Below are 13,700 nucleotides of genomic sequence, written 5' to 3' on the forward strand. Positions count from 1 at the left end.
TAATAATACTTCCAAATACATAATACATATAATACATACAGGCCTCTCCAAAGGAATTGGAACTGTGAGGTCAATTTCTTTATTTCTGCTGTAGACTGAAAACATTTTCATTACATCAAAAGAGACAAAATTTTAACATTTCAGCTTTTATTTTCAGTGACTTCCAAATGTGTTTGATTGCCCAGGTGTGTGCTGTTACATATATATAAGCACAGTCTGCACAGGCAAACTGAATGGAACATTGGCACCCAGCAGTGTTTATTGTTTGAATAATTAGAGGAGTAACAAGGTCTCAGACATGCACAGATGCAAATCAAAATATACTTTATTAAATAAAGTTCGCCGATAGCTTGGGACACACCAGTGAACGTTTGCTGGTGCTGACCGATTAGCTGGTTCTGGTTAGCTAAACCAGTTTTAAATAGCTCTACATCTGCTATCTGGTTAGTGGCTGAGAACTCTGACATGATAGAGCAGGTCTCGTACACGCGCAGATGCAAATCAAAATATACTTTATTAAATAAAGTATAAGACAAAGGGATGGTCACACAAAACAAGGGAAGATGAACAGTACAGAGGTCAAAGCACAGCAAGGCAATATTCAGAGGGCAGGCAAAAATCAAGGTTGGTAATACAAAGCAAGGTCAAACTGTGAGAGTAACACAGACAATGAAAAAAACGCGTTGTATGAGGATTAACTGTCAATACTAAGCAAGGACTAAAAGCAAATGAGCCCCTTTTATAGGGCTAGTATTCAGGTGACCTGTTTCCTGGAAGTATAATGTGCTGTGTCCTGTGATTGGGGTTGGGTGTGATGTGTGTGGTGCATTCTGGGCAATGTATTCTGGAGCTAAGTGTTGGAGAAAAGCACTTTCAGCGCCAGATGTGACAAAATGATCTGTGATCTGTTTCATTAATTTTGCTCACAAGAAAAATGGGTGGGTTCAGACAAAAGGTGCTATCTTCTGAACTGCCCATCAGATCTATCAGATATATCTGGAAATAAAAGCTGATATGTTTGGTATTTGTCTCATATTCATCTTTTAATTTCAACCCCAAATGGTTTTAGTGAACAGCAAAAATAAAAATAGATTAGCCTCACTGTTAACAATACAGTAAAAAAAGCATTCATCAGTTCAAACTAGTAGGATATCAGTGCTGATTTATAAGAGCCCAGGAAGCAGCTCCCCTACCTCTGCAGAGGGGTTAATTCGGTGTCCAGGGTCTGGCTGATCTGATAAATGCAGGAGAACTGCAGTTCCAGATATTTCTTTCTGTGAATGGGTCCTCCTCCTGATTCTGCTCCCCCCTGGATAGTGTTCTCATAGATGAAGTGGGTCCCGTTGCCCTGTGGATACTGTAACTTGAGTGCAATCCCTTGGTCTATTACACGCTTACTTAAATTGAACATTGTTAAACTAAACTAAAGAAAATCACAGCATCTAGACAACATTCTAGGCTAGCCACATCATCATTTTTGAAAGTACTGCATGCAAAAACTGCATGCAATTCTGTGAGGCAAGGGAGTGCATTCATCATGCTCTGAAGTTCTGCTGCTGGCAGAGACATTGGCAATCTTGCATGGCTAGAAGAAGGAATGAATCTGCAAGCTTATGCTTAAAGTGTCACTAAGCATAAATAAAATGTTAAAAAGTCTACATGGATATTATTTACTGTACCGTGAGACTGGTGCCACAGATATGGTCATCGTTATTAAAGTGGAAGACCACTCTGCCGTTCTGCATTTTCCCTGTGCAGTTGGGGTCACTCAGGTGCAGGAGGTCAGCAGAGAAACCAGCTTCAAAGAGCTGACAGCGGGACAGAGACATGGTGCCAGAGCTGCTCTCACACTCTTCTTTGGAGTCTGAAATAAACAGAGGTGGAAAGTAATGAATTACGTTTACTCAAGTTACTGTAATTGAGTAGATTTAATGAGTAATTTGTAATTTTTAAAGGAGTTTTTAAAATAGATCATTTTACTTTTACAAGTACATTTTGACAAAAGTAATTTACTTTGCTACATTGGAAAACTCCCAATTACTGAGTAAAAAAAATACTGGGGGAAAAAAACAATTGCACGTGGAATAACGAGGCAATAATGTCCTCATGCAATGCAAAATGTGCTTGCCCTGCAGGACAGAGCTGTCAGCTTTCAAAACTTCCACATCAAACCTTGAAAAAGCATGTGGTGTAAGTACCCTTATCATTAAACAATCTGCTTAAATGTAAAAAAACTAAAAAATTACAGTTTATAGTCACCTATATTACCATAACTTTTTAATAGTAAAGAAAAAAAATGGATCATAGAAACCTATGCCAATTGTTTTATGGGGTGGTCTAAACAAATACTGCCTGAAACGTCCAAATTATTTTGTGGAATAATAGTTAATTAGAAACAATTTACTTTATGATTTGTTTTTACTTTTTTTTACATCAAATAGTTAAAAGTAACTATGTAACTTTTACTCAAAGTACATTTTAAATTGAGTACTTTTTTCCTTTAATCGAGTAGATTTTTAGATGGGTACTTTTACCGTACAGTACTTTTTCCACCTCTGGAAATAAAGAAAGAACAGTGAAAGGTGAAACAGGCAGTTCAGGGGCACTAAACATCTGTAGATGCCCACATCTTAAAATGTCTTCATACCATAAGAGTCGTTGCCTGGTCTAGGATGGTTCTCATTACAGAAGCAGCCATAGACCCCATTGCTCTCCCCACACCACTCGTCTGCAGTGCAGTTCAGCTCCTTACAGGGGTCCACCATTGCTGATGAAAGACGAAAAGAAGTAAAACACAGTAAACACTTTCAACACAGCATAATTAATCAGTAAATTGTTCACAAACCTTTTCACATGAATTTAAATAAGAGAGATCTAATAATATTTCTGACTTATAGCAACCTGTCAAAGGCTGACATTATTTATCAGTTTGCTTCAAGCTGATGCTTTAGAATTATAAAAAAGCAAAGAATCTGAAGCACTTTGACCAGAACCAAAATGTAACAGATCAGCTGCCCACTACCCAGTTCATGCCAACAGCCTCTGTGCTCCCTCTCCATTACTTATTACCTTACATTGAATTTTATACAAACTCTAACAATGAATTTTGTAACTGCATCCACTGCTATTGTAGCTAGCTGCCTAAATATGTTAGACCTATATAGATGTATAATGAATTTTTTACATCCATTAATAAGTTGTCTGACCAGAGGAGGATGGGTCCCCCCTTGTATATAAGCCTTGATTGTACATATGATGGTACATGTGATGATACAAGGTAGATGTGAGCTCCCAGTGTATTTCCTCCTCCAGTTCTGAGGGAGTTTTAAAGCCTCAATTGTCGCTCAATTGTGGTTCTGTGTTGTATGTTGAATATTTTGTCTGATTCTCTGACCATTAGGTTAGAACAGCTCTAAAACATCAGGCAGGTATTGCAGGGTGTTTCTGCTATGCAGTGGTCCGAGCCCACCAAAAGTGACCCTACAAAGGACAACTGGTGAACTGGCAACAAGGTCATGGCAGCCCATTACTCATGGAGCACATCACAACTTACAGGACTTAAAGAATCAGTTGCTAAGGTCTTGGTGCCAGATACCACAGGACACCTTCAGAGGTCTTGTGGAATCCATGCTTTGTTTGCTGGCATGAAACGAATAGTATAAGGCATGTGGTTGTCTTGTGAAAGTTGATAGGTGATACAATTTTTTTAAATGTGTATATTTGTTTATACAACACAAGACACTCAATCTGAATTATGAAAAGAGAAAATAGCTGTATTTTGCCCCCCTCCCTTTTTTTGTTAATTTTTTTCATTTTCTAAGGTCACCCCGCCCTTTTTGCCAATGTTTCTATTTTATGAACAATGACCACAGAAACTATATCACTGTATAAACACTAATAAAGCTTATTTAGTCCTCCAAAGAGGGGGACGGTGGCGAAAAAAGAGTCAATGTTCAGAATGCATTGTTGATGTGGTTCTGTATGTGGTTATTATATTACAATCTGCAGTCAGTATCCCAAAAGAATTCAATCTTATCAAATAAGAAACCAACTAACTAAAGATGTCAGAAAAAAATCTGTTTACCTGTAGTGGGGGCCTCAGTCATAGTAATATGTGCAACATCTGTAATGGAACAATTTTAAAGTAAAAATCCTCATTACATCTTTCTCCAGACCCTGTAATACATGTTGCATTAAATCAGCGATCATGTTTTACTGCTGCTTAAAAGATGGATGAATCTTTGGTATTAGTTAAATGCATTATGTTTTTTGGTAAGCTCATTCAGAGAGCAGTTTGGATCTCTAAGAGATTAATATTACTGTGACTCGATCACAAAAATGACGAAACACAAGTGATTTGTTACTTATGTTCTTAAAAATGTGTTGGCTGTTCAGAAGGAGATTTTCTCACACTGTATAATAAATAATACTTTGTGAATGTTGGGTTTAGTTAACCTCATTACAGATCAGATGCACACAAAGATACCAGTGAAGATCATGTCATTATTAGAGGAAAAGAGGTTAATAAAAAGCAGATATGATGGTTTCTTGCTTGCAGAAAGTCCTACAGAAAAAATGTCAAGAAATGAACTGGAAGAAAATGCTGACAGTAATGGAAAATCATGTATAATAATAATAAAAATGATATTTACCTGCACAATATGCTGATGTGCAGGTGACTGGACTGACAAACTCATATACATAGTAATTTCCAGGACAGGCTTTCACTTGAATGGGGTAAGATTTAAAATAGCAGCAGTCACCGTACCAGCTCCCACAGACCTGCCGACTGACCACTCCATCTTCCAGAAGAGGATGAGGACCATTCAGCCAGAGAGGGATATCAGTGCCACACATGCCCTGATTAACACATGACTCTGGCATCCGGGTGGTATTGCCGTGATACAGAAGACGATACCATCCGTTCCAGCTTGTCTCGCTGTCGCACCATGCGAACCACCACAACCAGTAGTAATTGTCATAGTTCCGTTCTGCATTGTCTGTGGCTCTCCAGGACTGGTCCAGTACAGTGTAGTTATCACAGGGGTCAGTGCTTGGGTAATTGTAAGCCACTGTCATAAAAACATAAAATTGTACTTTTAAAAATGTTCCTACTGTGAAATGTTGCTTGTTTAATACATTTTTGTATGGTAAGAAATCAATACCTTTGAAAGCAACAATCAGGTGGTTGTAAATGTTATCTAAGGACATCTTAACATGAGGCATGAAGAGAACTTAATACCAGCTGAAGATGTTAATACAAAATAACTATTGCCATACATGTTCAGTGTCAGGGTTTTCTGTCGTGCTTTTTGCATCTCTCTGTGGTTTCCCTTTCAAATCAAATCAAATGTATTTATACAATGTATTTTTCCAACTGATGTTGTTTCCCTTTCCTTATCACCAGAGTATTAATCAATATCAACTGTTTTTAATCTCACCTATTTGTATTCTTGTTTGGTTCTCTGGTTGTTTAGTTTCTTGGTTGTGAAGCCCTATCTTACACCATGCCTAAGGCACGTCACGATGCTCACTGCTATCATACACCCTGCCAACAGTGTATTTTCACGCCTTGCACCTGCATTGTTTATATTGCATTGAAGTTTAGAAATACAGTGGTATGAAAAAGTTTGGGCCCCCTGATAATTTTCATAATTTTGCTTAATAAATAAATGTATTGTTTAAATCAGAAATTTCAGTTGAATGTATCATATAGCAGTTAAACACAGTGATATTTTAGAAGTAAAATAAAGTTTATAGGATTCACAAAAAGTGTGCAATAAAAAAAATAGGCAGGTGCATACATTTGGGCATCCTTGTGGTTTAATTTGAATTTGAATACCTTTAGCACTAATTATTGGAAGACAAAATTAGTTCGGTAAGCATATTGACCTTTAACGTACATATACATGTGAATCCAATTATAAGAAAGGTGGAAGGCACCAATTGTAAGTTTTTCTCCTCTCTGCATCTTTTCTGAAGAGTGACAACATGGGCACCCCAAAACAACTCTCAAATTACTTGAAAACAAAGACAACCCACAGATCAGCTCCAAGACCTACATCATCATCTTATTCATTCAGCTATTCAGCGTACTTTGCACAAGGAGACGCTGTATGGGAAAGTGATGCAGAAGAAGCCTTTTCTGTTCACACGCCACAAACAGAGTTGCTTTAGGTATGCTAAAGCACATTTGGACAAGCCAGCTTCATTTTGGAATAAGGCGCTGTGGGCTGATGAAACTAAAATTAAGTTATTCAGAGGGTGGTATGCATGGAGGAAAAAAAAACACTATTCCAAGACAAACACTTGTTACCCACAGTAAAATAGTGGTGGTTTCATCATGCTGTGGGGCTGTGTGGTCAGTGCAGGTACTGGGAATCTTAAAAGTTTGCATAGATTCCAGTCAATATCAGCAGATGCTTGAGAACAGTCTTCAAGAATCAGTGACAATGATTGTAGCAAAAAAAGTGGTCCTTCTTTTCTGGAAGGGGAAAGAGTCCCCATCAGTTAATAAACGGTTATTTCACTTCTCAAATATCACTGCGTTCTTCTGCTATATGATATATTTAACTGAAATTGCTGATCTAAACCAGGGGCGTCGCCTCGCCTGGTCATTTTCTAGCAGCCCTGAATCATTTTGCTCAGCCCAGCTGTATTTTTAATGAGGAGACAGGTCACTGGCTGTGTGTGAATGAAAAAATCTCTTAAAGCTAATCAAAGAGCCAGTTCAAGGATAAAGTTCCGCCTTTCAGGAGAAACAGCCAATCAGCTTGCTGGTTTTGCGGAATGTGGTGGGCTAGAAGGGAAGCCCCCTCCTCCACAACCAACTTATTTAGAACTATACTTAGTTTAAATTAGTTACTTAGCCCTGCTCTCTGCCCTTCCACCGTATCCAACTGATCAGCTAATAAACTATATTATATTATATGTATAAAATTAACAGGGCTGAAACCCGAATCTTTACACACCCAGGCAATTCCCCTAATCTGAACAACCAGTGATTTACAGTGCTTCATTTTGTTATGGTACAGCCTTATTCCAAATTGTATTATATTAATCTCTTTCCTCAAAATTCTACACAAAATACCCCATTATTACGGTGGCCGAGAAAGCCCAGCGCAGTGCAAATTGAAAAGCGCTGCAAAAGCACAAAACACATCCATCAAAATTACAACACAGGCGCAGCAAATAGAAAAACGCGCTGCAAATACAACCACGACACAACGGAAGTGAGTCACAACACAACAGAATTTTCCCGGGGGACCTTAAAAGATGCTGTACCAGCTAAGCTGCGTCTTCAGTAACGTCTCGGAGTTCACTATGTGTACAAAGGACAATAAGTGGCAAACAAGGCGTTTTGTGAAGCAGAACTTTTAATAATATGCACACAACCGTGGTAATCACAGGTAATAAACATAACTTACTTTTCAGAAGCTTGTTTGCCACTTATGGTCCTTTATACACAGCTGGTACAGCATCTTTTAAGGTCCCCCGGGAAAATTCCGTTGTGTTGTGACTCACTTCCGTTGTGTTGTGGTTCTATTTGCAGCGCGTTTTTCTATTTGCTGCGCCTGTGTTGTAATTTTGATGGATGTGTTTTGTGCTTTTGCAGCACTTTTCAATTTGCACTGCGTTGGGCTTTCTCGGCCACCGTACATTATGAACATGTGAAAAAAGTTTTCTTGAGAGTTCTGAAAATGTATTAAAAATAAAAAACTAAGAAATCACATTTACGTAAGTATTCACAGCCTTTGCCATGAAGCACAAAATTGAGCTCAGTTGCATCCTGTTTCCACTGATCATCCTTGAGATGTTTCTACAGCTTAAATGGAGTCCACCTGTGGGAAATCCAGTTGATTGGACATGATTTTGAAAGGCACACGCCTGTCTATATAAGGTCCCACAGTTGACTGCATGTCAGAGCGCAAACACCAAGCATGTGTTTGTCAAAGGAATTGCCTGTAGACAAAATTGTCTCGAGGCACAAATCTGGGGAAGGATACAGAAAAATTTCTGCTGCTTTGAAGGTCCCAATGAGCACAGTGGCCTCCATCATTTGTAAATAGAAGAAGTTTGGAACCACCAGGACTCTTCCTAGAGCTGGCCGGCCGTCTAAATTGAGCGATCGGGGGAGAAAGGCCTTGGTCAGGGAGGTGACCAAGAACCCGATGGTCACTCTGTCAGAGTTCCAGCGTTCCTCCGTGGAGAGAGGAGAACCTTGCAGAAGGACCACCATCTCTGCAGCAATCCACCAATCAGGCCTGTATGGCAGAGTGGCGAGGCCAAAGCCACTCCTTAGTAAAAGGCACAAGGCAGCCAGTCTGGAATTTGCCAAAAGGCACCTGAAGGACTCTCAGACCATGAGAAACAAAATTCTCTGGTCTGATGAGACAAAGATTGAACTCTTTGATGTGAATGCCAGGCGTCACGTTTGGAGGAAACCAGGCACTGCTCATCACGAGGCCGATACCATCCCTACAGTCAAGCATGGTGGTGGCAGCATCATGCTATGGGGATATTTTTCAGCAGCAGGAACTGGCAGACTAGTCAGGATAGAGGGAAAGATGAATGCAGCAATGCACAGAGACATCCTGGATGAAAACCTACTCCAGAGCGCTCTTGACCTCAGACTGGGGCGAAGGTTCATTTTTCAGCAGGACAACGATCCGAAGCACACAGCCAAGATCTCAAAGGAGTGGCTTCAGGACCACTCTGTGAATGTCCTGGAGTGGCCCAGCCACCTGAGAGTCCTGAGATCTGAAAATGGCTGTGCACAGACGTCTCCCATCCAACCTGATGGAGCCTCAGAGGTACTGCAAAGAAGAATGGTCAAAACTGCCTAAAGAGAGGTGTTCCAAGCTTGTGGCATCATATTCAAAAACACTTGAAGCTGTAGCTTCTGCCAAAGGTGGTTCTACAAAGTATTAAAAGTAAATGTGATTTCTTAGTTTTTTATTTTTTATAAATTTTCAGAACTCTTAAGAAAACTTTTTTCACATGGTCATTAATTTAATACAATTTGGAATAAGTCTGTAACGTCACAAAATGTGGGAAAAGTGAAGCACTGTGAATATTTTCCAGATGCACTTTATAAAGGAAAATCATGAAAATTATCAGGGGTGCCCAAACTTTTTCATACCAATGATTTGTCATCTGGTTTCATCTAGCACTGTACCTTTTTAAATCTTTTGTTCTTCAAATTAAAATGGATATCATTAATGTACCTGCGCAGTATGTTGGCATTGTATTGGACACATCTGGCCTGACGAGTTTGTAGACGTAGTAATGTCCTGGACAGGCCTTCACTTGGATTGGTTTGGATTGGGACGATGAATTGCAGTTGGTATCAGAGAACGCCAGAACACTTTGTGTAACAATGCCATCCTGTTCTCGTGGTTGAGAGCCACCAAGCACCAGTGGAGTATGACCACCACATCTGCTGTAGCTTACACATCCCTCAGATATCTGAGCACTTCTTCCTTGGAGATAAAACCGGTACCATCCCTCCCACTCAACAGTGGTGTCGTCATGACCATAGTTATCATTCCAGTAGGGCTGATGTATGTTTCGTCTTCATTGAGAACAGTGTGGTTGTAACAAGGGTCAAAGTTAGAATCATAAGGTGATGGAGCTGTGGAAGCAATGTAAGATTAGATTAAATTAGAGCTATTTTGTTTGGAAGCATTTATTTCATAATATTAGCAGTAGAGCTCTGAATGTAGTAACTAGTAATTTTCAAATGAACTCAACTAAGCACCAATAGAAATTCTCCAAAACTGAAATAAACTGAAATAAACTTTTTTTACATTGACTTCTATTAAAAGGTAAGAAGTTTTTATCTCTTGCCTGCTGTTTTGGAGATACTTGTTTTTCATTGGACAGTAACAATATACTCTTACTTGGTACAGTTATATTTAATATTTAAGTAATGCCCATTGCTATTCTAATGTTACACAACCGTATATTAGACAAACACTGAGTAAACAAGACTGACCACTGTGTTTAGCAACATTTATTGCTCAAGTCTATGTAGCTGGTGGGACCTGGTGTGCTTAATAATACAGATTGGCAAATACAATAATGTATAAAAGTGTTTCTTGTTTTTTGCATGTTTTGTCTCTGTTTCAGATCTTCAATCAAATGTAAGTATTAGTCAAAGACGACACAAATAAACACAAAATCCAGTTATTAAATGAAGATTTTTTTTTATTATTGAGTAAGAACACCCCCCCCCCCCCCCCCAAAAAAAAAAAAAGATATATTTAAAAGCTAGGCATCATGCTAATATCCAAAGAAATTCAGGAATTCAGGAAAGAGAAAGTAACTTGGTTCTATTACTACCATTTCTAAAGTTTCTAAAGGACTCCAGCGAACCACAGTAACAGCCATTATCCTAAAATGGCGAAAACGTGGAACAGTGTTGGACCATCCGAGAAGTGGCCAGCCAACCAAAATTAAAAATTTCCCAAAGAAAAGCAGTAACGAGTCATCCAAAAGGTCACAAAAGACCCCATCTAAAGAACTGCAGGACTCAGTTAAGGTCAGTGTTCATGAATCTACCATAAGAAAGAGACTGGGAAAAAATGGCCTACGTTGGCAGAGTGCCAAGACAAAAACCACTTTTGAGCAAAAAGAACATTAAGGCTCGTCTCAGTTGTGCCAGAAAACATCTTGTTGATTCCCAAGACAAAAGTTGTGTGTTCCATTTTATCTGTCATTAAGGAACACCGTATTTCAGAAAAAGAACATCATACCTACAGTAAACAATGGTGGTGGAGGTGTGATGGTCTGGCGCTGCCTGCTTCAGAACCTGGAAGACTTGTTGTGAAGAATGAAATCATTTTGCTGTCTACCAAAAAATCCTGCCCCGGTACCAGCTCCAGCAGCACCCGCTGCCCCTGCTTCAGCTCCAGTGCCAGCGGTGCCCGCCGCTCCTGTGCCTGCAGTGCTTGCCGCTCATGTGGTACCCACTGCTTCAGCTCCAGTGCCCGCTGCGCCGGCCGCCTCTGATCCTGTGTCCGCGGCTCCGGCCACCTCTGATCCTGTGCCCGCGGCTCCGGCCGCCTCTGATCCTGTGCTCGAGGCTCTGGCCACCTCTGATCCTGTGCTCGAGGCTCCAGCCACCTCTGATCCTGTGCCCGCTCCCAGAACTAAGTGCACACCCAGGTCATCAGCTCCCAGACCTGCTTCAAGGTCTCCTCCTCCAGCCCCTTAAACTTTGCCCAGGCTGGTTCCACAGACTTTGAACTTCATCAGTCCTGGGCTCCAGTCTATATTCATCTGTACCTGTGTCTGTTCCTGCCTTAGTCCTAGTTTCCATCTGTATCCCTGTACCTGTGTCTAGTCATGGTTTGGTTCCTGTTCCCATCACTGTGTTCGTGTGTTTCTGGAATGTCTGTACATCGTTATACTGTGCCGTTGGATGTAGGATGGTGGCATGAAAATATGACCGACTCCATTATCAACTTGTGCAAGCCATAGACTGCAAAAAGGTTTCTAATAATAATAGGTTCTCTGTTTTTTTTCTGCTATTGTCATCTTTATGGGCAAAAGTTCCAGCCACTTTAAATAGATATCTACTACCAGCAGGTAGTGCTGCCTGTTGATTTCATTATCCGTTCCCACAGTGTTGCAGCCCATGACCATGGATAAAGAGCTGCTGCAGCAGGTCTGTTTAGTGTGATCTTACACGCTTTGAACTGAGCATCATACTTCTCAAGCTCCTGGTCTAATCCAGGCCCGAAACGAAACTTCGCTCTAATGCCTTCATTTATGTTCCCAGGATGTCCAATAACGCACATGTGACAGCAGCCATTGCCTGAACTTTGGCAAAATGATAACCCCCAGAGAACATATTCCTGGTCTGTAGACAACTGATTATGTTTTGTGTAGAATAGTTTCAGTTCTGGATTTGGCACAAACTTTGGCCATCTAGACAATATCTGGCACTACCTCCTTCAGAAAATTCTGATCTCAGCACAGTTTATCTAATTGTTAGCCCTAACGTTGTCAACCTGCCTGCCATGAACTCTATTACACACACTACAGAATCCAACTCCCAGCATGCACCAACACATGATGCTTCTGTGTTCTAACTCACCGAGCTTCTGGTTACACACACCTGGTCCTGTTATTATAAATACCTTTCTGTTTCGATATGTTGTTTACAATTGCTGCCATTTTGTTACTTACCCTGCCTGTTTCCAACCACCCCTGTCGTGTGTTTGGCCAGCGAGACAGAAAACCCGGACCACCTTGCAGACAGTGGACACTCAGGCCTTGATTTCTGGTTTGTTTAACTACGACCAGGTTCTAGGTCAGCACCAGCAGACACTGATAGGCCTCAACCAGAGTGTGGGTGAGTTAGCTCATCAACTGACCACCCAGAATGTTCAACTTTCCCAGATAAGCTCCAGTTTACAGTCCTTAGCCCCTAGTACCTCCCAACACCTATTTTCCTTTATGTAGACCTGAACCATATAATGGTCATTTTTTTAGTAACTCCCCGCCAAGAACTGAGCAAGGTAAGATAGCTTTTGTAGTTTCCTGTCTTAGTGGCAAGTCTTTAGGTTGGGCAACTTCTAGCTGGCCATCTATGCATACTTTAACTTATACTGATTTGGAGTTGAGTTCTGTCTAGTTTTTGATCACACACATGAATGTCTCTCCTGTGGAGAGCAGTTATTATCCCTCCGTCAGGATACTAGCTCCTTTTCTGACTACGCTCTAATATTCTGTACCATAGCAGCTGGTAGTGGCTGGAATAAAACTGCATTACCTTTCGTTTTCTATAACAGTCTCTCTGCTCAGGTCCAGTGTCAATTAGCTTGTTGAGATGATGGGCTCAAACTGGACAGCAAATCTTGCTAGCTACCCATCTGAATCAGTTCTCTTATTTCATTAAATAATCCTAGCTTACTCCTGTGATTACACACGGCTTACTCCTAAAGACCGCCAGCACCAGTTTTAGGATCATCTGTGCCTGTACTGTGGTGGAGCCGATCACGTTTAGGCTACCTGTGGGCTTCGTCCACAACAAACCAAAGCATCAACCCGGGGACAGCGGATGAAGACTTCTCACCACGCTGTTGGGGGTGTCCCCACGGGTTGGTTTCACAAGCACTCTCTTTAGAAGTTCAGATTTCCTGCCAAACTGTTTCTCTTCGTGTTACAGCTCTGATACCTCTGACTCCGGTGCCAAGGGAAACTTAATTTAGGAGGATTTGGGGATCAGCTGGGGGTCACCATGGAGATGCTGCACTCTGAAGGTGCAGGCACTGGACAGAAGACCCATCGGCTGTGTCCCAATAACCCACCAGACTCTCCCTGCTGTAAACCTTCATAGTTTCCTTCATAGGGAGGATATTTTCTTTGTTTTTGCCAAATTCTGACTATTCTCCAGTGCTAGAAAAACATGATCCTGTTATCTCCTGGGGTTCCCATGGGTTTTTCTGGTCAATTTATTGTTTTGAGAACTGCCTAGGTTTAGCTCAAGTGTCCCTGGGCTCTACCTCCGTAGAACGTCCACTGTCAGTCCACTGTTCTCTTTCCCCCTGAATATTCTAACCTGTTAGAAGGTTTAGCCCTGTTAAATTCCAAGGTTACATTCTCCCATCTTAATCTCCACCTGTTGTTCCAAGTCCCTTGTCTAAGTGTAACCCTGTTGATGCACCACCGGTGACGAAGAGGGCTGAGGG

General features: G+C 40.9%; 1 pseudogene; it reads right to left on the minus strand.

Annotated features, from left to right (window-relative positions):
• LOC103029898 (pancreatic secretory granule membrane major glycoprotein GP2-like) overlaps positions 1-13,700 on the minus strand; it is a 28,210-nt pseudogene that overhangs the window by 3,903 nt on the left and 10,607 nt on the right.

This window comes from Astyanax mexicanus, chromosome 3, assembly GCF_023375975.1.
Source record: "Astyanax mexicanus isolate ESR-SI-001 chromosome 3, AstMex3_surface, whole genome shotgun sequence".
In the NCBI taxonomy this organism is placed as follows: domain Eukaryota; kingdom Metazoa; phylum Chordata; class Actinopteri; order Characiformes; family Acestrorhamphidae; genus Astyanax; species Astyanax mexicanus.